Raw genomic sequence first — 26,039 nt, 5'->3', positions numbered from 1 at the left:
CCAGGGCAGGATGAACCACGTGACGGCCAAGTCAGCGGCCGAGGCTCCCAACGTGGTTATTGGTACGTTCATGGTCAATACTCACCCCGCTACAGTTCTTTTCGATACTGGTGCTACGCATTCGTTTATTACTCGGTCATTTGCTGAGAAACATCGTATACCGGTATCCTGCATGAGGACTCCTATGGTAGTTACTACACCTGGAGGCAAGATCCATACCTACTCTATCTGTTCCAGGATTAGTTTGATCATAAGGAGGGTAGAGTTTCGCATCGGGCTTATCGTTATTGACTCGGTGGGTATTGATGTGATCTTGGGAATGGAGACCCTTGTTAGATGGGGTGTCAGAATTGATTGTGCTCAGAGGACTGTCCACCTATCAGCACCGGATGGACAGGAGGTTACAGTCAGTGCTTCGGAGCCTTCTTGAACTCTTTGTCAGATGGAGGCTAGACCCACGGATGGTATTCGCGTGGTGTCTGAATTCCCGGATGTCTTTCCGGATGATTTGCCAGGTATGCCGCCTGATCGCGACATTGAGTTTTCTATTGATCTCTTGCCTGGCACAGCTCCTATTGCTAAGCGGCCCTATCGTATGGCACCCGTTGAGCATGAGGAAGTTAAGAAGACTGTCGACAAGTTGCTAGCCAAGGGCTATATCCGTCACAGTTTCTCTCCTTGGGCCTTCCCTGTATTGCTTGTAGAGAAGAAGGATGGAGCGAAGAGAATGTGCGTCGATTATCGGGATCTGAATGCAGTCACCATCAAGAACAAGCATCCATTGTCTCGTATTGAGGATCTCTTTGATCAGCTTCAGGGTGCTTGTGTATTCTCGAATATTGATCTGCGTTCGGGTTATCACCAGCTGAAGATTGGTCCCGAGGATATCCCGAAGATGGCATTCACCTACAAGTATGGGTTATACGAGTATACGGTCATGTCCTTCGGCTTGACCAATGCTTCGGCTTTCTTCATGCATCTGATGAACAAGGTTTTCATGGATTATCTGGATACCTTTTGTGACAGTTTATGTGTTTGTAAGTTAGACATATATTTGTTAGTGTGAAATATGTGTTTGTTTGTATAAAGCTCATGTGTGTTTATGTGAAGCTTTTGAAAAATTTAAGTGCCAGTAAAAGGGTACTTTTGTAATTACAGAAAAACCTATGGTTGTTTTTGCAAAATGTAATTGGATAGAAGGTAACATCAAAATAAGTAAAGAGTAGTTTTGCAAATATGTTTTTCTTACTTTATGTCTTGTAAAAATATATATTTACCCAACAATAGCATTAGAAATGTATGAGTTAAATTGTGTAAAAAAATTTGAGTAAAGTTGTGGAAATAGGGGTATCTGTGTAATTTATTAAAAGTACAAGTCTTTTTATGCGAAATAGGTGATTTACAAAAGTAACTTTCCAAAATTACTAGAGACCAAAGGGTAATAATGTAAGTAATCATGACTTACTTAGCAATTTGCAAATAGGCCCAAGGTTATATGTAATTTATACTAACTATGACAAAGATGTTATAAAATTCAAATTTAGTCCAAGTCTTAAAATAAAACTTCATATTTTGAGTTTTGGAGTTCAAACCCTAAAACAAAGTTGTAGAGATTGAAAAGTTGTACAACTTTCATTTTGGCCATATTATTGTTTGAGCTCTAGAACAGTGGTTAAATTCTTCTTTACCAAGAGGTCCCTGCAATTTTCTAAAATTACAAACAAGTCCTCGGGAAATTCCTTTTCTCTTCTTCCTCTGGCGCTGCTCTGTTTCACTGCTCTGCAGCTCGCCGCTATTCCTGACCGCCCTTGCCACCTCCTGCTGCAAATTTTCCACGCGCCGCCCCAGCTCTAATGCTGATCCAATCCTCTCCACCTCCTCCACCGTGGCCTTATCCCTTCTCCAAACCTGCCGGCCTACCTTGCTTTCTCTCCCATTTTCTTTCTTCTTCTATCAGCCAAGAAACAGAGATGAACCAAGCCGAGCTTCTTTGGTCCGCCGGCCAAATTCCCAACCTCCGCTCCGGCGCCGGGCCCCAGGGACGCCTACGCGCCGCCTTCCCTCAACGCCTCAGCCGGGGGCCAAGCCAAGTGCCACCCGGTTCGCCCGCTCAGCTCCTGGCGCGTCATCCTCCTCTGTGCGGCGACCTCCGGCTGCCTCCATCCCGTTGGTCACCTGCCGTCGCCGTGCCCCTGTGACTTGCCGCCGCCCCTGTGCCGCGCGTCACCAGGCCAGCAGCGCCCTCCTGGCCTTGCCCAGCGTCGCGCCTGCACCTCCCCGGCCGGAGCAGCCGCGCCTCTGAGATCCGCCCCCCCCCCCCCAACGCCGACGGCTTCCTTCCGGTCTTCCTCCTCACCTTCTAACCCCTAAAATGAACTCATGGTGTTCCACTCGTCCTCCCCGGCCACCGGAGTGGTCTCCTCCCACAGGAACCGAGCCCCCCCCCCCGAGCACCTCCTCTGCTTCAAGTTCACCGGAAGGACCTCGTGCAACAATTGGAACAAGTCCAGGGTGTTTTCTGCATTGTCATTGACTCATAGGTATAGTCTTTTATGGACCTAATTGTTTAAAGCTTTAAAAATTCATAGAAAGTAGTATATAAATCGTAAAATACCAAATAAAGATGTTTTGGAATCCTTGTGAGTAGATCTATGCAATATGTGTATAATTTTATATGTGTTAGTAGAAAAATCTTGCTCTAGATTTTTGCCTAAGCATGTTAGGAATAAATTCCTATCTGCAGTTCCAAAAGTCAAAAATTTATGAAATTTATGCAGTAGCTTACTCTTTACATGTTTAGTTCACTGTAAAAATTTCGTGCCAAGAAACTCTGTGTATGTTTGTAAATCTATTTTTGTTCAGTTTGTCTTATTGGAACTAAAATAAATGCTTTAGGTTGACAATAAATACTGGTAAAATTGTTTTTATACTCCTTATCAGTGGATCATCATACAAATTAATCGGTGCTACCAAATCCTTGCTGCATGTCAAGTTGCGACATTTATTTGGTTCCTAGATATAGTTTTCTTGTTGAATGTTGCTAAGAAATGTTTTCCTACCTGTGAATTTCAGTAGCTGATCCTTGTTCCTAAATAAGTCATGTTACAACATGAATTAGGGTTACAATGAGTGTCTCTGTGTGGTTGCTCAAATTCCGAGCATATGCTTTAAAAGTTGATTGCTTAAGCATGGTATTGTTTGTATGCTTGTTAAAACTATCTCGCAACCCTAAAACAACTTAGCTAACATACCTAAAACCATGTGACACTTGTGACATGATGAACAACTTGAAATGATTTAAGAACCATTAAAGGCTATATTTAATCCTGTATGCTTATTATTACAATATGTTTCTTGTGCCGCTTGTTTGAATCTTAATTAGACTTGTTGTACAACTTTAAAGCATAAGAGAGGTCTAATTTGAACGTGAAATGTTTAATTTATCTTTAGCCTACTATTTATGTGACGCTAAACTTAATTAGCTATTGGTAGCCAAAGTCCTTGCCATAGATTAACAAAAGATAAATTGTGCACCATGCCTGATGTACTTGCTGCCCCTATGACAGACTTTTTGTGATGATTGATTAACCCTTATTCATATGGATGCTCATACCTTTGCTTTGGTCTTGATTACAATCTTGTTAGAGCCCCTTCCTATGTAAAGATCCTAGTCTACCTCGTGTATCGACTACTTAGTTGATACACCTTTGTAACTATGCTTAGCAATCGGCTACTAGTTCAGCCGATTTTCGATAGGCGTGACCCCATCGGCCATGAGCCTTTTGACTTCTTCCCTACCGGCAAAAGCCCCTCAGCCCGATGTTAACAACCCTATCGGTCCGATCTGATGTTAGTACCCTGACCGACCTAGTCCGATCTAGACAACCGCGTCAGGTATGCGTCAATCAGTTATTTGCTAATATCATCGAACCACTTAAACACTGATTACTCCGGTTAACACTCCCGTCAAGAGTCGGATAGGCACATCCAATAGAGAATGTAATTATCGGCTAAGTACAGCCAGTACAGCATAGGGAATCGGCTACTTGTGCCGATTCACAAATCTAACGCATGCGCACCTATTAGCTCGGCCGATGTTCACACTCTCAACTAGTTTACCATTGCACAATCAAATAGTTACATACCCTGATCGGCTAGCATGCTGATGTTCACAGATCGACTAGTTTGCTAAAAACACAAATCGGCTATGTCAATGCGCACAGTGATCAACTAGCCATCCGATTTAGATAACGTATCGGCTGCACATAGTCGACGTATCGGAGATGCACACATGATTTTAGAGTTCTGTTATCCACTGATCTAAGCCGATTCTAGTTGTTTCCCATAGCGGTCAAATATGGCCGGTCAATCCTTAGTTTTCCCATCCTTATCAACACACTGTTATCAGCCGATTTATCGGCTGAGAGATCGGCTATATGCTTACCGGTTACATACCCTCAACCACATCCTCTTTAGTCTAACTCCGCACTTATGGTCTCACCAACCTAGTTTAATATTAGTGTTCTATTACACCTAATTCTTGAAATAGGTCTAACTTAGATAACCCCGTCGGCTGTACGGCACTCAATTGTTGTGTTGACGTAATCCAGCCAATGCAACCACACCTAGTTACCTAGGATAACACTTAAGCACATCTCAGTTAAGACACAACTGCTTTAGGAAACACCCCTTTGCTAAAGTAATCGATGTTTTCATCGATCAATTAGGAAACCGATGCACCTATCCATCGGCTACACAGGCCAAAGTATACAACTCTAGATCAGTAAAATAGCACAATAGACATGCCTCTGTTAGACATGACCAAAGCACATTAATCGGCTAAACCTGATGCATCCTCATCGGTTAAGGCCAAGACCTATACACCAACCAATTAGATAACCAAACATGCTACCTAATGAAGTTAGTATAGATGTTTAGGGTAATCCACCCTGTTGTTTAACGTAACTAGTTAGTTTGGTTGATACCCAATAAATGACTGCCCAGTACAGGGTAGTTAGGTTATTTGTTGAAATGTAATGTTCTTATGTTTGGATTGCAACTTTATTGTGAATTAAAATAAAAGTATATGCATTCCATAATTTATACCTTTGCACGTCATGTAGACTCGACCACTCTCGCCGACGGAGATTACCAGCTAATCCCGGAACCGGAAGGAGTTTGTTCTGAAGACCCCGGGAACCTCGTCGTGGAATTCTCTGAAGCCCCGAACCAAGGTTCGGAAGATATTAATTTGACTAACCCCAGCCCCACCAGCGAAGGCAAGCCCCGGACATAACCCCTACTTTATTACACTGCAAACTATATTATTTATATATATCTTTATGCGTTAAGTTCTTAGAAGTTGTTTGAAAACCTTAGTTGCATAATTTCAGGAACTGATGTATTGAACACTAGTACTTGAGTCCGAATAGCTGCTCTGCTAAATAGGACCGGTAAAAGTCGAGTGATTTCCTATCACTCAGGCGATATAGGAGTTGTAATGTTTACATTCCTATTATCACTATAAGGATAACGGACGGGAGTCTTATGAGGTATCATGGTTGAGATGATACCCCATCTGTGTTGTGGAACTTGATAAGGTCGCAGTGTGTGGTAGCGGTGGTTAAGCGTTTGAAAGTACTAGCCACATGCCATGAAATATGGTAAGCGGTAAGCCTAGTAACCAATCGGCCCGAGGAGTGGACATACCCCCCACCACATGTATTTGGTTCTTTTAGTTACTTTGTTCGACGTGTAGGAATACGTGTTGCTGGGCAACCAGGAGTACGGGTTTTGTAGTCGCGCTACAGACGTACGTCCTGCACTTTGGAAGTGCGTATGGTCCTGCAGTCGCTTGTGGTGGATCTGATCCATGAGTCGGAATTAAAGGTAAACGGTTGCTTAGGAACGACCCTGTGGTGTTCCAAGCATGTGAGTTAGGTTTACCTTGCAAGGTTGAATTTCAATTCAGGAATCGTCCGCCTCTCACGATGAATGAGACTGCTTGATCCCTTTACCACATAGAGTAAGAAGTGTAACTAATGATGGAACAATCTTGATGGATGATAATCTCTACCTTGCTTGCTTAGTGTAGGTGCTAATCTAGAATGGATAATCAATTAGAACCTGAAAGCTAAAAGTTGAAATTAAGGATCTACTCTTTGTTGCTTTTCAGCTGAAACTAAACCCAGAACCATTACAAGCCTTCATAAGTCTAGTTACATGGCTAAGTATACCATGAGACGGGTAAGCCTTGCCGAGTATTAGTATACTCAGCCTTGCTAGTTATATGTTTTTCAGGTAATGCCTTTGAAGACTCTACTCTTTCCCTGTCTTGGCCCTGTGCTCTTCCAGATGGTTGGTCCGCGGAATGGGATCCGTCCCCGGCCAACACTGATGATATCGAGTGATGTCGTGCCCGGGCTTAGCATGACATCCGTCCTGACGACGTACTGTAAATCATCATGTATGTTTTCCGCTGTCAAAAACCATAGCTTTACAGTTTGTAATCTTTTCTCTAAATTTGAACTTCGTACTTCTTTTGAAAACTCTTGTAATATAATTTTCTGTGATGTAAAATATGATGGTGATTGTATCTGTGGACTCACCTTCGTGTGAGGTAACCTTATTTGATCTTGTGTATCGGTGGTTTATCGGGACGTTACCCGACAGGCCAAGGGATTATACCGTTTGAAGCACGTTGGAGCCCTCGGGAGTGGACTCGCGTACTTGAGCCGGTATAATTCAGGTTGGTTCTGCCACAGCTGGTATCAGAGCTATAAGGTTACCCTAGAGATACATTTTACCTTAAAAATGCTTTCAGTATAAAAATTTGACCAACAAAATGTTGGGTAAAGTCGCGTTGGATCCGTTAAGGATTAAGCTTAGTACGTAAAGCCCTAGGGTAATGTTTATGAGGGAAATAGAGGTGGCTATACTATATATATATAATCCTAACTACCAGCATTACTTTTCTGTCAAAACTTAAATTCATGCACAACCCAACTTTACTTTCTATAACAATACCTTCGATCGTGAGGTAAGAAGGTAAGGATCCTCAGCCAACGGAGGGAGTTTGGCCTTCCTGTCGGTGATGCGAACCGAACGCTGTTTCTCAAGTAGTGGCCTACTTGAGATGCTGCCAATGTACCAACTTCGGTTGACTACATTGGGAGTATATGGTTCGGCGCAGGGTATGGCGATCGCAGTTCATACCCCCGCATTTTGCGGTACCCCCGTGAATACGTTATCTCGATAACGTATGTTAACGTTGTCTGTACGGTGGTAATTGTACAGATGTTGTTTCTATAGTGAACAGTAATGATTGGGGACGCTTTCATGACATGTTGGCATGAAAGGTTCGGTATATATATCTCGTGTTTTCTGCAGGTACGCTAACCTCGTTACGTAAGCTTGAACGTAAGAACGACTAGTGTATATATAGGGAGAGACGTATTTATATGATGCCACCGTAACTAACTACGTAAGACCTAGATTACTTGGCAGTTATTTTTGTTTGTGAGGACGTGTAGTACGTGCATGCATTATGCTATCTTGGATTGATTTGATTGCCTTGCTTGTTACGTTGATGTACTGAAATATGTGCTTGTATTGAATGCCTGTTTTGACTTTGTGTGGTAGGAGCCAACGTAATCTGATAGGCTAATTTAGAGTTGAGAACGCCTTTTGTGAATCAAGTGGAATGGGTTATGTTTGAACCCTATCACTGATCCTAGCTTGATCGCTAAATCCAACCCTTGATCTTGCTTTGAATCTGTTTCGGCAGAAACACTGAGCTTTTCCTTTGATGGTTAAACCTTGATAATCATCAGCAAACCCTTCAATCCATCATTCAGTAATTCATCCATCCTTTCATGATGTTGTACCTTACATTGTTGGCTATTCTGGTTACAACATCGGAGAGCTGCACCTTCAATTTTTGCTCAGATGATTTTGAGTAAAATAAAAAAAATCTACTAGCAAAAGTCATGCATCATAACGCATACCATCTTTGGTCAGTGCATGGTGTTGCATCATCATCAAAAACCCGTAGACTAACTGACGGGTGTGCCTCCGATAAAACTTCGGGTTATCTTGGGTTTCTTAAGACCTATCTTGTTGCTGTTGGCACTACAAGGTTGCTATTCCTCTTTTGTGGTGGTGTTTAATCACATGACCATGATGCCGTGTCGGAACCTAAGGCCTCATGTGCGCTGCAGCCATATGATTGAGCCATTAGGAGCGCACTGGTGACTAGGTATATGTGACGTAACCCCACTACAAACTCTTCTTGTGCAACCTTACTAGTGTCCTAACTTTTAATCCTCACCTAAGGATATAAAACTACCCAGGTGTTAGTTACGAGCGAACGGTTGCAGGGTGCGAATCATGTACATCACTAACTCATAAGGGTATGCATCATACTTTATGCATTTCTTACATGCATACATTGCAAGCATCGTCATCCTTGCATCATGGTGTAAACATTGCATCATGGTAATTGCATTGTGTCTTATGCACCATTTTGGTCGTGCATGAAATCCTCCATCCTCATGTTGCACCATCATTGCAAGCATACATCTCAACAGTGCATCACGTTCATGGTTGGAGCATTTTGTCATTATTCCTTGATTGCATCGGTATATAGATAGGCATGTTTTATAATCAACATCATCCAAACTATTCAGATAATAGACTCTGAGCAGGAATGTTTCACACATCACTTATCCATCTCTCGTACTATCCTCACTTGCTAACCATAAGTTTTATGATGAATGTCGCCGACATTTATCGTTTACATGTTATGATCTTAGCTCTATGAGAACTTGAACACCTTTCTCCCTCTTCTCTCGTCAAACTCATCCATCTACAGTCTATCCATGCTCTCGCTATACTCATATTGTCATACTCCAACGGCTTTTACCATCAACATCAACCTTCTCTGGTGTGATTGCTTTTTATTACTTTTGATGGGTGATTTACTTCTCTTCCCTTCAGAGTCTTTCGTCCGAATCTCGGGACGAGATTCTTTTTAGGGGGGAAGGCTGTGACAGTTTATGTGTTTGTAAGTTAGACATATATTTGTTAGTGTGAAATATGTGTTTGTTTGTATAAAGCTCATGTGTGTTTATGTGAAGCTTTTGAAAAATTTAAGTGCCAGTAAAAGGGTACTTTTGTAATTACAGAAAAACCTAGGGTTGTTTTTGCAAAATGTAATTGGATAGAAGGTAACTTCAAAATAAGTAAAGAGTAGTTTTGCAAATATGTTTTTCTTACTTTATGTCTTGTAAAAATATATATTTACCCAACAGTAGCATTAGCAATGTATGAGTTAAATTGTGTAAAAAAATTTGAGTAAAGTTGTGGAAATAGGGGTATTTGTGTAATTTATTAAAAGTACAAGTCTTTTTATGCGAAATAGGTGATTTACAAAAGTAACTTTCCAAAATTACTAGAGACCAAAGGGTAATAATGTAAGTAATCATGACTTACTTAGCAATTTGCAAATAGGCCCAAGGTTATATGTAATTTATACTAACAATGACAAAGATGTTATAAAATTCAAATTTAGTCCAAGTCTTAAAATAAAACTTCATATTTTGAGTTTTGGAGTTCAAACCCTAAAACAAAGTTGTGGAGCTTAAAAAGTTGTACAACTTTCATTTTGGCCATATTATTGTTTGAGCTCTAGAACAGTGGTTAAATTCTTCTTTACCAAGAGGTCCCTGCAATTTTCTAAAATTACAAACAAGTCCTCGGGAAATTCCCTTTCTCTTCTTCCTCTGGCGCTGCTCTGTTTCACTGCTCTGCAGCTCGCCGCTATTCCTGACCGCCCTTGCCACCTCCTGCTGCAAATTTTCCACGCGCCGCCCCAGCTCTAATGCTGATCCAATCCTCTCCACCTCCTCCACCGTGGCCTTATCCCTTCTCCAAACCCGCCGGCCTACCTTGCTTTCTCTCCCATTTTCTTTCTTCTTCTATCGGCCAATAAACAGAGATGAACCAAGCCAAGCTTCTTTGGTCCGCCGGCCAAATTCCCAACCTCCGCTCCGGCGCTGGGCCCCAGGGACGCCTACACGCCGCCTTCCCTCAACGCCGCAGCCGGGGGCCAAGCCAAGTGCCGCCCGGTTCGCCCGCTCAGCTCCTGGCGCGTCATCCTCCTCTGTGCGGGACCTCCGGCTGCCTCCATCCCGTTGGTAACCTGCCGTCGCCGTGCCCCTATGACTTGCCGCCGCCCCTGTACCGCGCGTCACCAGGCCAGCAGCGCCCTCCTGGCCTTGCCCAGCGTCGCGCCTGCACCTCCCCGGCCGGAGCAGCCGCGCCTCTGAGATCCGTCCCCCCCCCCCCCAACGCCGACGGCTTCCTTTCGGTCTTCCTCCTCACCTTCTGACCCCTAAAATGAACTCCTGGTGTGCCACTCGTCCTCCCCGGCCACCGGAGTGGTCTCCTCCCACTGGAACCGAGCCCCCCCCCCTCGAGCACCTCCTCTGCTTCAAGTTCACAGGAAGGACCTCATGCAACAATTGGAACAAGTCCAGGGGGTTTTCTGCATTGTCATAGACTCATAGGTATAGTCTTTTATGGACCTAATTGTTTAAAGCTTTAAAAATTCATAGAAAGTAGTATATAAATCGTAAAATACCAAATAAAGATGTTTTGGAATCCTTGTGAGTAGATCTATGCAATATGTGTATAATTTTATATGTGTTAGTAGAAAAATCTTGCTCTAGATTTTTGCCTAAGCATGTTAGGAATAAATTCCTATCTGCAGTTCCAAAAGTCAAAAATTTATGAAATTTATGCAGTAGCTTACTCTTTACATGTTTAGTTCACTGTAAAAATTTCGTGCCAAGAAACTCTGTGTATGTTTGTAAATCTATTTTTGTTCAGTTTGTCTTATTGGAACTAAAATAAATGCTTTAGGTTGATAATAAATACTGGTAAAATTGTTTTTATACTCCTTATCAGTGGATCATCATACAAATTAATCGGTGCTACCAAATCCTTGCTGCATGTCAAGTTGCGACATTTATTTGGTTCCTAGATATAGTTTTCTTGTTGAATGTTGCTAAGAAATGTTTTCCTACCTGTGAATTTCAGTAGCTGATCCTTGTTCCTTAATAAGTCATGTTACAACATGAATTAGGGTTACAACGAGTGTCTCTGTGTGGTTGCTCAAATTCCGAGCATATGCTTTAAAAGTTGATTGCTTAAGCATGGTATTGTTTGTATGCTTGTTAAAACTATCTCGCAACCCTAAAACAACTTAGCTAACATACCTAAAACCATGTGACACTTGTGACATGATGAACAACTTGAAATGATTTAAGAACCATTAAAGGCTATATTTAATCCTGTATGCTTATTATTACAATATGTTTCTTGTGCCGCTTGTTTGAATCTTAATTAGACTTGTTGTACAACTTTAAAGCATAAGAGAGGTCTAATTCGAACGTGAAATGTTTAATTTATCTTTAGCCTACTATTTGTGTGACGCTAAACTTAATTAGCTATTGGTAGCCAAAGTCCTTGCCATAGATTAACTAAAGATAAATTGTGCACCATGCCTGATGTACTTGCAGCCCTATGACAGACTTTTTGTGATGATTGATTAACCCTTATTCATATGGATGCTCATACCTTTGCTTTGGTCTTGATTACAATCTTGTTAGAGCCCCTTCCTATGTAAAGATCCTAGTCTACCTCGTGTATCGACTACTTAGTTGATACACCTTTGTAACTATGCTTAGCAATCGGCTACTAGTTCAGCCGATTTTCGATAGGCGTGACCCCATCGGCCATGAGCCTTTTGACTTCTTCCCTACCGGCAAAAGCCCCTCGGCCCGATGTTAACCACCCTATCGGTCCGATCTGATGTTAGTACCCTGACCGACCTGGTCTGATCTAGACAACCGTGTCGGCTATGCGTCAATCGGTTATTTGCTAATATCATCGAACCACTTAAACACTGATTACTCCGGTTAACACTCCCGTCAAGAGTCGGATAGGCACATCCAATAGAGAATGTAATTATTGGCTAAGTACAGCCAGTACAGCATAGGGAATCGGCTACTTGTGCCGATTCACAAATCTAACGCATGCGCACCTATTAGCTTGGCCGATGTTCACACTCTCAACTAGTTTACCAATGCACAATCAAATAGTTACATACCCTGATCGGCTAGCATGCTGATGTTCACAGATAGACTAGTTTGCTAAAAACACAAATCGGCTATGTCAATGCGCACAGTGATCAACTAGCCATCTGATTTAGATAACGTATCGGCTGCACATAGTCGACGTATCGGAGATGCACACACGATTTTAGAGTTCTGTTATCCACTGATCTAAGCCGATTCCAGTTGTTTCCCATAGCGGTCAAATATGGCCGGTCAATCCTTAGTTTTCCCATCCTTATCCACACACTGTTATCAGCCGATTTATCGGCTGAGAGATCGGCTATATGCTTACCGGTTACATACCCTCAACCACATCCTCTTTAGTCTAACTCCGCACTTATGGTCTCACCAACCTAGTTTAATATTAGTGTTCTATTACACCTAATTCTTGAAATAGGTCTAACTTAGATAACCCCATCGGCTGTACGGCACTCAATTGTTGTGTTGACGTAATCCAGCCAATGCAACCACACCTAGTTACCTAGGATAACACTTAAGCACATCTCAGTTAAGACACAACTGCTTTAGGAAACACCCCTTTGCTAAAGTAATCGATGTTTTCATCGATCAATTAGGAAACCGATGCACCTATCCATCGGCTACACAGGCCAAAGTATACAACTCTAGATCAGTAAAATAGCACAATAGACACGCCTCTGTTAGACATGACCAAAGCACATTAATCGGCTAAACCTGATGCATCCTCATCGGTTAATGCCAAGACCTATACACCAACCAATTAGATAACCAAACATGCTACCTAATGAAGTTAGTATAGATGTTTAGGGTAATCCACCCTGTTGTTTAACGTAACTAGTTAGTTTGGTTGATACCCAATAAATGACTGCCCAGTACAGGGTAGTTAGGTTATTTGTTGAAATGTAATGTTCTTATGTTTGGATTGCAACTTTATTGTGAATTAAAATAAAAGTATATGCATTCCATAATTTATACCTTTGCACGTCATGTAGACTCGACCACTCTCGCCGACGGAGATTACCAGCTAATCCCGGAACCGGAAGGAGTTTGTTCTGAAGACCCCGGGAACCTCGTCGTGGAATTCTCTGAAGCCCCGAACCAAGGTTCGGAAGATATTAATTTGACTAACCCCAGCCCCACCAGCGAAGGCAAGCCCCGGACATAACCCCTACTTTATTACACTGCAAACTATATTATTTATATATATCTTTATGCGTTAAGTTCTTAGGAGTTGTTTGAAAACCTTAGTTGCATAATTTCAGGAACTGATGTATTGAACACTAGTACTTGAGTCTGAATAGCTGCTCTGCTAAATAGGACCGGTAAAAGTCGAGTGATTTCCTGTCACTCGCGCGATATAGGAGTTGTAATGTTTACATTCCTATTATCACTATAAGGATAACGGACGGGAGTCTTATGAGGTATCATGGTTGAGATGATACCCCGTCTGTGTTGTGGAACTTGATAAGGTCGCAGTGTGTGGTAGCGGTGGTTAAGCGTTTGAAAGTACTAGCCACATGCCGTGAAATATGGTAAGCGGTAAGCCTAGTAACCAATCGGCCTGAGGAGTGGACATACCCCCCACCACATGTATTTGGTTCTTTTAGTTACTTTGTTCGACGTGTAGGAATACGTGTTGCTGGGCAACCAGGAGTACGGGTTTTGTAGTCGCGCTACAGACGTACATCCTGCATTTTGGAAGTGCGTATGGTCCTGCAGTCGCTTGTGGTGGATCTGATCCACGAGTCGGAATGAAAGGTAAACGGTTGCTTAGGAACGACCCTGTGGTGTTCCAAGCGTGTGAGTTAGGTTTACCTTGCAAGGTTGAATTTCGATTCAGGAATTGTCCGCCTCTCACGATGAATGAGACTGCTTGATCCCTTTACCACATAGAGTAAGAAGTGTAACTAATGATGGAACAATCTTGATGGATGATAATCTCTACCTTGCTTGCTTAGTGTAGGTGCTAATCTAGAATGGATAATCAATTAGAACCTGAAAGCTAAAAGTTGAAATTAAGGATCTACTCTTTGTTGCTTTTCAGCTGAAACTAAACCCAGAACCATTACAAGCCTTCATAAGTCTAGTTACATGGCTAAGTATACCATGAGACGGGTAAGCCTTGCCGAGTATTAGTATACTCAGCCTTGCTAGTTATATGTTTTTCAGGTAATGCCTTTGAAGACTCTACTCTTCCCCTGTCTTGGCCCTGTGCTCTTCCAGATGGTTGGTCCGCGGAATGGGATCCGTCCCCGGCCAACACTGATGATATCGAGTGATGTCGTGCTCGGGCTTAGCATGACATCCGTCCTGACGACGTACTGTAAATCATCGCGTATGTTTTCCGCTGTCAAAAACCATAGCTTGACAGTTTGTAATCTTTTCTCTAAATTTGAACTTCGTACTTCTTTTGAAAACTCTTGTAATATAATTCTCTGTGATGTAAAATGTGATGGTGATTGTATCTCTGGACTCAGCTTCGTGTGAGGTAACCTTATTTGATCCTGTGTATCGGTGGTTTATCGGGACGTTACCCGACAGGCCAAGGGATTATACCATTTGAAGCACGTTGGAGCCCTCGGGAGTGGACTCGCGTACTTGAGCCGGTATAATTCAGGTTGGTTCTGCCACACCTTTGTGGTGATATTCATTGATGATATCCTGGTATATTCCAAGTCAGAAGCAGAGCATGAGAAATATCTGAGGCTTGTGTTGCAGAGGCTCAGAGAGCACAAGCTGTATGCAAAGCTCAGCAAGTGCGAATTCTGGATTGACGAGGTTCCATTCCTCGGTCATGTTATCTCCAGGGGATGTATTGCTGTGGACCCCGGAAAGGTGAAGGATGTGCTTGACTGGGTGGTACCGCAGACAGTGAAGGAAGTCCGCTCTTTTCTGGGTTTAGCAGTATATTATCGGAGGTTCATTGAGAATTTCTCCAAGATTGCGAAGCCTTTGACTTGCTTGCTAGAGAAGGGTGTGGATTTCTCCTAGACTGATGAGCGTCACAAGGCCTTCGAGGAGCTGAAGAAGAGGTTAACTACGACGCCAGTCCTTACCCTGCCAGACCAGAGCAAGAGATTCACAGTGTATTGTGATGCTTCGAGAGATGGTCTTGGTTGCGTCCTGATGCAGGAAGGCAGAGTGATAGCTTATGCTTCGCGACAGTTGCTCCGGCACGAGCTGAATTATCCCACTCATGATCTGGAGTTAGCCGCAGTTGTGCATGCTCTAAAGATATGGAGGCATTACTTGTTTGGGCAGAGGTGTGATATTTACACCGATCACAAGAACCTCAAGTACATTTTCACTCAGAATGAGCTGAATATGCGGCAGAGAAGATTGCTAGAGTTAGTCAAGGATTATGACCTGGAGATTCACTATCATCCGGGTAAGGCCAATGTTGTAGCAGATGCTCTGAGCAGGAAAAGCTATGTTAACATGGCCGTGGCTTTTCAGATGCCCCAGGAGTTATGCGAGGAGTTTGAGCAGTTAAGTCTGGGTTTCTTGCATCACACCTCGAGTGCATCATTCGAGGTAGAACCCACTCTGGAGGCAGAGATAAGGCAGCATCAGAAAGATGATAAGAAGCTGCAGCATCACTATGGACTTCATTGTGGGATTGCCTCATACTCAAAAAGGGTACAACTCGATATGGGTAGTAGTGGATCGGTTGACGAAGGTTGCCCACTTCATTCCGGTGAACACTACTTACTCTGGTGCCAGACTCGCAGAGTTGTACATCTCCAGGATCGTCTGTCTGCATGGTGTTCCGAAGAAGATCATATCTGACCGAGGATCTCAGTTCACTTCATGGTTCTGGGAGCAGTTGCATGATTCGTTGGATACGAAGCTACGCTTCAGTACCGCCTATCATCCTCAGACAGATGGGCAGACAGAGAGAACCAACAAAGTGTTGGAGGATATGCTTCGAGCCTGTGCTATTCGGTATGGTACCAGCTGGGATAAATGCCTGCCGTATGCAGAGTTTTCATACAACAACAGCTATCAGAACAGCTGGTACAGTAGGTGCAGTAGGTGCGAGAGAACCTGAGGGTCCCCCAGACTCGTCAGAAGATCTACGCGGATGTTCGTCATCGAGATCTGACCTTTGCAGTGGATGATCATGTGTATCTGAAGGTCTCGCCGATGAGAGGAATCCGCAGGTTTAATGTGAGAGGGAAGCTAGCCCCTCGATACATCGGTCCGTTCAAGGTGTTGGAACGGAAAGGAGAGGTAGCATACCGTTTGGAGTTACCTCCTAGTCTCTCAGGAGTGCATGACGTCTTCCATGTATCTCAGCTGAAGAAGTGCTTGAGGGTGCTAGAAGAACAAGCACCGCTGGAAGGGTTAGATGTGCAGGAAGATCTAACCTACATCGAGCATCCGGTGAAGATTCTGGAGACGTCTGAAAGAGTTACCAGAAACAAGAGGATCAAGATGTGCCGTGTTCAGTGGAGTCACCACACGGAGGATGAGGCTACGTGGGAGCGAGAAGATGAGCTAAGGAAGACATATCCCGATCTCTTTGCTAGCTAGCCTATTCGAATCTCGAGATGAGATTCCTGTAAGGGGGGTAGGTTTGTAACACCCTAATGTAAATTTTCAAATTTTTAATGAATTTATTTTGGCTTAAATACAATTTCTAAAGTTTTTCTTGATTTATCTTGCAGTTAAATTAAATTTATACCACAAGTAATTAAAATTTATTTTAGGGTCAACATGTTTGTGCATTCATGCTGGTGCATCTCTTTTGTTTGCCTGAATGGTTAAATTGGAATTCAAATCTCATTTGAATTCAAATAGAATTGAGTTGGTTTGAAAAGGAAAAGAAAAGGAGAGAGAGGAAAGAGAAGTCAGCCAGCAACCCACTTGCAGCTCTTTGTTTTCCTTTCTACTACGGCCGATTCCCCTCGCTCGGCCCACATCGGCCGCGCCCTGCTTCCAACGGCCGCCAGTCCGCCTCTACATCGGCCGCCCCGCCTCTACATCGGCCCAGCCCCGCTCCGCATCGGCCGCCCTTCGTCCACATCGGCGGCCCATCTCCCATTCTCCTCTCTTTCTCCCTTTCTCTGACAGCCAGGGCCCACCTGTCGGCGCTCCTTCTTCCCCCTTTCTTTCTTCCTCCTCGCACCCGAGCTCCTCTGTTCCTTCTCCGCCGCCGCTCCCTCTGCTCTTGGGCCCTCCCCTCCGCGCCGTGCTCGGTCCGGGTCCGCACGCCAGCCTCACCCCCGCCTGGGCCCTTCTAGAAGCACGCCCACGCTCGGATTAGGTCTAGCCGCAACGAATCCACGGGAGGCGCGGGGTCTGTTGCGCGGACGGCCCGCACGCCGAGGCTGCCTAGCCCCCCCCTCTTATCCACAGCCGCCGCTTGGGCCTACCCTAAACCGCAGCGGCCTCCTAGCACGCCCCGACCCTCTGCACCGCACGCCACCGCTCGGATTAGAAGGCGCCACCGCCGTTGATCCGCCGACGGTAAGTGCTCCGCTTTTGCGATTCCTCGCTGCCGGTGAGTCTCGGGTCTCCTTAACCCTCGGGCCACCTCCACAGGAGCTCCCCAGCCCGATCCCCGCAACCCAGAGGGCTCGATCACCTCTGCATCACCTTCCTCCACGAGCGCGGCCCGCCTCCGCCGCCTGCCCATCATCGACGATCACCCTCGCCGCATCTAAGGCCGCCTCAAGTCCTCGGTGAGCACCACATCATCCCCCTGGTCGTCTTGCACTAGATGTCGTGCACCCAAACGCGCGCGCCGGCGATACGCCGCCGTGCCGAACCACCCCCGTCGTCGTGCGTGCCGCCTGAGCCCTCCCCAAGCCCCACAGTAGCCCTGGGTGGATCACGCATGCTGCGCCGAACCTCCCAGACCCGAGCTCGAGTAGTTTAGGTCACCGGAGCGCCCGGAATGCCCAGCACCGGCGAAGCACCGCCGCGGAAATAGTCTCCGGCGACCCAGCGCCACCACCTCGCGCCCCTTCCGCCTGGGCCGTCCGATCTGCAACCAGCGGTCAGGATTAGATCCCGCGTACAGGTTTGGCCTGGCATTTTGTTAAAGAGTCCCTCTGTTCTCCTGGAATCAACCCGCAGTCCATACCTATTCAAAAGAAATTCCAACTAGGTCCTGTTTTTAGCACCGGAGCCACTTGAGTTCTCTGGAAATTGGGTCCGCCGTCCATGCCCTGTGTTTTCACGGGTTAGGCCCCAGATCTAGCCTTTAATTATGTTTAGGTCCCTGGTTTTTGCCCAGAACCCCCTGAAGTTCTTTTTCTCGCAGAAAAGCCCCTGAACCTTGTTTTAGCTCTAGTTTTCGCGTCTTAGCTCCGTTTTAGGTGGTTTTCGCGCTCACGTGATCGTTATAACGCGTAGAACAGTTCTATCATAGTTTTGTGTGCTGTTTTCATGTAATGTTGTACTGTTTCTTATCTTTTGTCCTTGTTTGCATGTATGTGTATGTGCTGGACCATGTTTTGGTGTTGCGATCATGAGTAGACGCTGAGCCTTTGGACGAGTACCAGGAGCCCCTTTCTGCAGAGCAGTTTGAGCAGCAGTAGGAGAACTTTGAGGAAGGCAAGTATAACATGAACATCCTATCACTTTTAAATACAATTTCATACTGCATTTTAATTCTGTATGCCTATAAGGACTTCCTAGCCACCTTATCCTTTACATTTATACCTTGGGTTGCATTTTGGTTAGTTGTGCTAGGTGCTGCGCTCTCACACATTCTAGTCCTTTTTAATTAAATTTGATTAATGGTATATGCAACTTGATCCTGAGAGTGGCCCTCTGTGCTGTGTGCTTGAGCAGCTCACGTCTCTTAAAATATATTTTTGTTAGAAACATGGCTTAGGGGGCCAGCACGGTGCTTAGTGCTTGGTTGGCCACTCTCCATAAGGACCGGTTCATAGAGCGACAACCTGGGACATCCGCGCAACCACAAGACTGGAATGGGACGGTCTTGGCTTACTAATTGGGTCATTTTGGTTTGGGAGTAACTTACCTGCGGGGCAAGAGGGGTGGTAAGATTCTATGGCCCTCGTGCTACAAGGCTTGGTCTGTGCTGTGTGCTTGTACCCCCTCGAGGCTTGCTCCATAGTCGCTGATCCAGAATCCTTAGCGGTTACACCTTACCAACGTGTCCTTTGTAACGGTCTCGTAGTGCGCTTGCTAGTCATCTCACCTAAGAAAGTGTGATGAACAACTAGCGTAGCTCACGACTTGTGGGTAAAGTTGTGCAACCTCTCGAGAGTGTAAAACTGGTATACTAGCCGTGCTCACGGTCATGAGCGGCCCGGATCCTCCGTCTGATTAGTGGGTTGTACTTTTGGTGGTTTGGCTTGGTTCTTAGTAGACTCATGGTTAATTTTGATTAATTATTATGTAACTTGGGTTCCGATAATTCATCCACTTGTGGTAAACAGCTTTAATAAAATTTGCCAAGATTAAAAGCTAATGCAGTTGAGTCAGCCAACCTTAGAGCCTCATAATTCATGTTATACTTGTTGAGTACAAGTTGTGTACTCACACTTGCCTCCTCTACTCTTCTGTTCTTTTGGAATATCTTGGACTGCTGCTCAGTACCAGGCGACGTGGAGGACTACATCAGCGGACTTGACGATTTCTAGGCGTTGTCTCCCAGTCGACGTCCCTGTGGCGCCCTACCCTTCATGTATTTACGCTTCCGCATTCCTTGAACTGATTCTTGATTCAGTTGTAATAAAGATATTCATTTATAATTTGTACGCATTTATTTCGAGATATGTGTTGTGATATCTTGATGATTCTGTTGTATATATGCGTGACTTGATCCTGGCGCATATATGATTGCTCGATTTATGTTCTTATAAATCGGATGTGATAGGGGGCTTCGGACTCAGCCGTCCAAAGCCATAGGACAAACGCCTTTCTTCCTTGTATATGGATCTGAAGCTATTTTGCCGGCCGATATCATGTGGAAATCCCCAAGGGTCGAAATGTACAATGAGGGCAAGGTGGACGAGGCGAGACAGTTAGAGCTCGATTCTGTTGAAGAGGCTCGCTGCACCGCTCTTGTTCAGTCAGCCCGATACCTGCAGGGGGTCCGGCGATATCATGATCGCAACGTGAGGGAGTGGTCATTCAGCATTGGTGATTTGGTCTTGCATCGCATTCAGGACGAATCCGGCCTACACAAGCTCAACTCAAGGTGGGAGGGCCCGTTCGTCGTCAAGCAGGTTACAAGGCCAGGGTCATATCGACTACAATGTCCCGAGGGTCAGGATGTCCCAAACTCCTGGAACATCCAGAACCTGCGCAAGTTCTACCCATAAAAAGATGCTCGGTGATAGGTGAATCCCCGGGGGCCTAGAAGATCTCTTTTTCTCGAATCAATTTGGAGGCTATGTGCCACAAGATTCGGGTTGGAAATTCCTTTATGAACACAAGGAGGCTACTGTCACGAGCAGTATTTATATAAATCAACCTCTTGCCGTGAATTTTAAGGAGGCAACTGCCACGTTTATATCTCCTCAACTCCATGTCTTGATGGAGGCCTCGGCTCCGCTCTTACTCTCCACGACTCGATTTCTGCCGCGACCTTGGATGGTCGCTCGCCACCGCATTTACTCCAACAAAATCGATCCATTCGACTGGCTTACACCCAGTACGTTGGAAAGGCTCACATGAAGAGCTACCTCGACTACATCTTGAGTGGCCGCACTCAGGGTAGTTTCGTTTCTGTCAAAAGCACGGCAGACCCGCGGCGATGCCCGCACTTGCTCTCAACAAGTTCGATCCGTCCGTCTGGGTCCTACCTAACTTGTGGAGCGCGCTCATATGGGGAGCGACTTCGACAACATCCAGAGTCGTTGCACTCGGGGTAGTCTTGTTTTTCTGCCTTACGCACGGCAATCCCGCGACGATGCTCGCGTTCTTTCCTAACAAGTTTAGACCCGCTCGATCGAGTTGTGGCTAATCTGTTAGACGAGTTTTAGCTACCCTCCGGGTCGTTGCACCCAGGGTAGCGTCTACTACTTAAGCCTTGTAAGCCTGGATTCCAGTTCAGCCTAGGCACACACACACACAAGTAGAGACATCAAAAGGCACCATATATACAAGGAAGTAAATGCTTGTTTTTAGTACCCTAATCCTGCATTACACTTTGAACTATATGTTCTGATATAGGTTGGGCTTCCGGGAGGTATTTGTCAAACTGATCCTCGGTGCAGTCCGCCGTCATTCCTTGAGCAAATATTTCCAGCCGCGCGTTTGGCAGGAAGGACTTCACAATCGCGAGGGCGTTGTTGACGCATGTGACAGGAGCCTCGGAGAGGAATTTGAATATTTTCTTCGGGGCCTCGCGGAGCCGCTCTAGCAAGGGCCGAGGGTCTGCTTCGCCTTCCTCCGGTGGATCCACCATGTCCACCAGCTCCCGGGCGGCCCCCTGAGGTCTTCGAGTTCTTCACCCAGCATCTTGATTCGCTGAAGGCCGTCGACGAACTATTGCTCAGTGTCGCCGATTACCCTCCGCAGCCTCTCGACGTCATCTGTATGGCGATAGAGCAGGTTCTTCACATTAGTAAGTAGCTCTTCTTTACTCATTAAGATTCTCCCAAGCTCTGTGGTGGAAAGCTTTTCAGAATCCAGGATGAGTCGTACAGTGCAAGTACTCGAGGGAAGCAATGGCTTACCTTGGTGCACTCTCTTTTGCTCCTTGAGCTGCTCCCAGTGCGCATGCTTCTACGCCTCGAGCTCCTTCTTCAATTCCTCGAGTTGTCGCTGGAGCTCGACGTTGACTTTTTCGAGATGCAAGTTCTCCGTCTTCTCGTCGTCAACGCGTCTTTTCAGAGCAGCAAGTTCTTCGTGGTCACTCACAAGGGTCTTCAGTTTTTCCGATTGTTTCTGGGAGCGGGCGATCACATTCTGCATAAGGAGGGAAATCCAGATAAGCAACTCGACATGGTCACCAGCAGAAAAGTGCTCAGGTCTTACCATGGCAAAGTCATACGCCTTCTTGAAGTTCTCTATGTTGTCGTCTGTCAGTAGCGGGTCACCCGCCAGGTCGGCGGCAACGGCATCTCGATAAACCGACCCGGGCAGGAGCAGCTCAACGGGTCTCTCTGAGGTTCCCACGGCTCCTTCAGAAGGCAACTGCTGAGCACCTGCAATCACAAATATTCTCAGCTTACAGCATGCGGACCCCGGCAGCCAGCCGGGGCGGTCAGATGCTCACCTGTGCCATCCGTAGGAGCGGCATCGGGGGCCTCGCCTTGTTCCCCGCCACCAACTCCGGTTTCGACTTGTTGGAGCTCGGGAGGCGGCAAGTCGGGCAGCGTCGCGTCCGCCTCGGGGGCTGGCTCCGCGAGCGTCGACTCTTCGGGGGTCGACGGCTCGGGGGCTGGAGCTGCCGTGATTGGCCCCGCGCTTGAAGATTCTTCTCGGGTCGCTGACCCGGGGGCTGGGGTAGTCGAGGCCGGCGTTAGCTGGAGGTCCGTGGCGCTTGTAGCTCTAACGAAGTCGAAGTCAGTCAACGCACAAGTCGACAGATCAAAATGTTTATTGTGCAACCAGAGGCAGACTCACAGTATAGATTTCTTTTTGATGGCCCTTTTCATCCGCATGGCCTGTCGTGGCGTTTCCGTTGCGGGCGGCGAGGTTTCACCAGCCAACGGCGCGGTCCCCGCCACGGCAATGGTGACGGCTGTGGCAGCCGATGGAGCTGTTTCTTCTTCTTCAGGCTCGGCCCGGGAGGAGGAGGCGGAAGGACTACAGGAGGACATTGTAAGCACGACACAATATCAACATATAGCAATTCAACAAAGCAGTAAGCTCTTACCCGGCAGATTCGAGTTCCTGCGCCTTTCGCTTGCGCACCAACCGACGGCCTTGCGGCACCAGTGGCAAAGCGCCGGTCGACTCCACGCCTGGCTCGGAGGAGTTGCCCTGACGCACTTCTCCTTCAGCTCCCTACTCCGCCTGGGAGCTCACATCCTCTATGGACCCGCTACTGCGCTGAGCTGCAGCAATGCGAGCCCTCTTCGCCTCAACAGCGGCGCTGGGGAGGAGGTGGTCCGGCCGGGGGATATCGGGTCGCGGCAGGTAGCTACGGTACAATTCGGTGTGTCCCTACAGAAGGTTCTTCAGTCAGCAATGGAGTAATAGAGGTTGATTTCAACAAAAAGAAGTCGACTACTCACTGGCTTGGGCGGATTTCGCGTGGAAAACAACTTAGGCACATGTGGCATCGCGTCCACGTCCAGTAACACCCACTGGACTCGCTGGAGTGTGGCTTCGTCTGATAATTCCTCTGCGCACATGTGAGAAGGATCAGCAGTGCCTGTGTACTCGAATCCAAGCCGGTGGCGTTGTTGGATTGGCTGGACGCGGCGTTTGAAAAAGGAGAACATGACGGAAGCACCGGTCACTCCCTTCATCTTCTGTGCCTCTATGATGTCCAGCAATTCCCTGACTTGATCCATGTCCCCACTGGAAGGTTCAAGATTCCACTCCGGCCTTACTACAGGCGGTCTGTTTGATTTCGCTGGGAGTTGGGGAGCATGGTTCTCGATATAAAACCAGTGATTTTTCCACCCAGGAAGGTTGGAGGAGAATTTGTATGATAGATTTTTGTTGTGGGCTGTGGTTTGATACGGAAGAGGAAGCGGAAAAGATCCCAGTGGGGTTCGATTCCAAGGAAAGCTTCGCAAAAATAGATAAAAATCGAAATGTGGCAGATGGAATTCGGGTTGAGGTGATGGAGCTCAAGCCCGTAGTAATAAAGAAGGCCGTGGAAGAGAGAACAAGAGGGGAGGGCCAATCCCCGTTCGGCAAAATGGAGAAATGTGACGATTTCATCAATATTTTCTATGGGGAAAGGTTCACGGTAAGAGAGGCGCCAGTTGACAAGGTTCTTCTCTTGCAGCAACCCCTCAGAAACTAGCTTGTTTAGATCGTTGAGGCAGCACTTACTGTGTGTCCACTCCGCGGTCAACGGCTGCGCCTCCTTCTTCTTCCTTTCGATCTCTGACTTTTTGGGCGCCATCTCTGATTCGCTTGCCACGAGATGCTCAGGGGCTGCGGGGAGAGGGGCGGGGAGATCGGGCTGGGGGGATTTCTTTGAGGGGACGGCGACGGCGCTTGGCTCCGATTGGGGACGGCGATGGCGCTTGGCTCCAATTGGGGACGGTGGCGGCGCTTGGCTCTGATTGGGGATTTTGGTGGCTCTTGGCAAAACGCAGATTGAAAGCACAGTTTTTCTCACTGTTACCACAGGGTTAAATAACCAGCGGGGTGGGGAAAGTTACTATTCCGAAGTTCAAGAGTCGCTTTTTGGGAATATTCCGAAGATGAGGGGTCATTTGGTGGACTGTTTGGATTAAATATTCGATTAATCATTTTTTCAGAGCTAATTAGCCCGAAAAAAGGGGTTTTCCGAATTCATGATCTAATTTCCATCATTTGTATCATCATTTTGGTAATTTCTCAAGTTGCCATTTTTTATCCTGCATGCCACGATTTTCGGATCCTTGTCTCCAAATTTGTGGGATCTGGATTCAAGGCTCGGGGACTGCGGGATACGTGGCATCGACTACTTATTTTTCAAATTTCTTTGAAGGATAATGAGGATTACAGACTAACGGGACCCTCAGCCTGATTCTCCGATTCAACCTAAGCCTCGGGGGCTACTCCATATGGAGTGCGATTTTTAAATCGCACACCATAACAAAAATTTGGGGCATGAGCATCTCATAACTTCGATGCAGCCAAGCAAGTACTCGAAGAAGGACTTCAAGACAAAGCTTTAGAAGAAGTTGAAGACTGCTTCGAAAGTAGTCGATAAGCCTACAGTACTCAGCTACGAAGAGCTTGGGGGCTTGTCAGACCCGGGGCCACGGAACTGGGTACATAACGTAGTTTAAAGAGGTTTAAGAGATTAAGTCCATCTTATCTCTTATTCATCTTGTTTATCTCTTATTTATTCTGTTTAAATAGGAGATAAAGCTAACCGATACAGGGAGAATCTACTCGACGCATGTTCTGGTATGATTCCTTAGCTGGTGTTGGTTAGTATCTTTGTAACCCTGGCCTCTCGGATATATAAGGGAGGACAGGGACCCCTTTAAAAAACACGATCTCTAGATCATTCTACACCAAAGGAATACAAACCACCATACAGGACGTAGGGTATTACGCACCTTGCGGCCCGAACCTGTCTAAATCTTGTGTTCCTTGCACCTTCGAGTTCCTGATCTCGGCGTCTCCTCACCCAAAACTTACCACCTTGGGTATATCCCTCGGTGGGCAGCCGGTTAAACACCGACAGGATTGGCTTGAAATTTTGCACACATGCACACACTAAGCATAATATCCGGCCTAGATGCACAAAGGTAAAGAAGAGAGCCAATCATAGAGCGATATACCTTTTGATCAACCGACTTCCCTTCTTCATTGAGATCAAGATGACCATTTAATGCCATGGGTGTCTTGGGAGGCTGTGCATCAGCCATGTCAAACTTCTTAAGCATATCCTTCACATACTTGGTTTGACATATGAAAGTCTCTTCCTTCATTTGGTTGACTTGAAATCCAAGGAAGAACTTCAATTCACCCATTATGGACATCTCAAACCTCTTGGTCATGATCCTACTAAATTCCTCACAAAATTTCTTATCAGTAGAACCAAATATGATGTCATGCACATATATTTGGCAAAAAAATATCTTTATCAATTTTGTGAGTAAATAGAGTAGAATCGGCTTTGCCCATTATAAAGTCATTCTTGAGAAGAAAATCCTTAAGGCATTCTATCGGTGTTTTACCGCCTGCCCATCGAGGGGTATACCCGAGGTGGTAAGTTTTAGGTAGGGTGACGCCGAGATCAGGAACTCGAAGGTACAAGCAACACAA

The sequence above is a fragment of the Panicum hallii genome, chromosome 1 (genome assembly GCF_002211085.1).
Source record: "Panicum hallii strain FIL2 chromosome 1, PHallii_v3.1, whole genome shotgun sequence".
NCBI lineage: Eukaryota > Viridiplantae > Streptophyta > Magnoliopsida > Poales > Poaceae > Panicum > Panicum hallii.
This window is presented reverse-complemented; position numbering follows the sequence as displayed.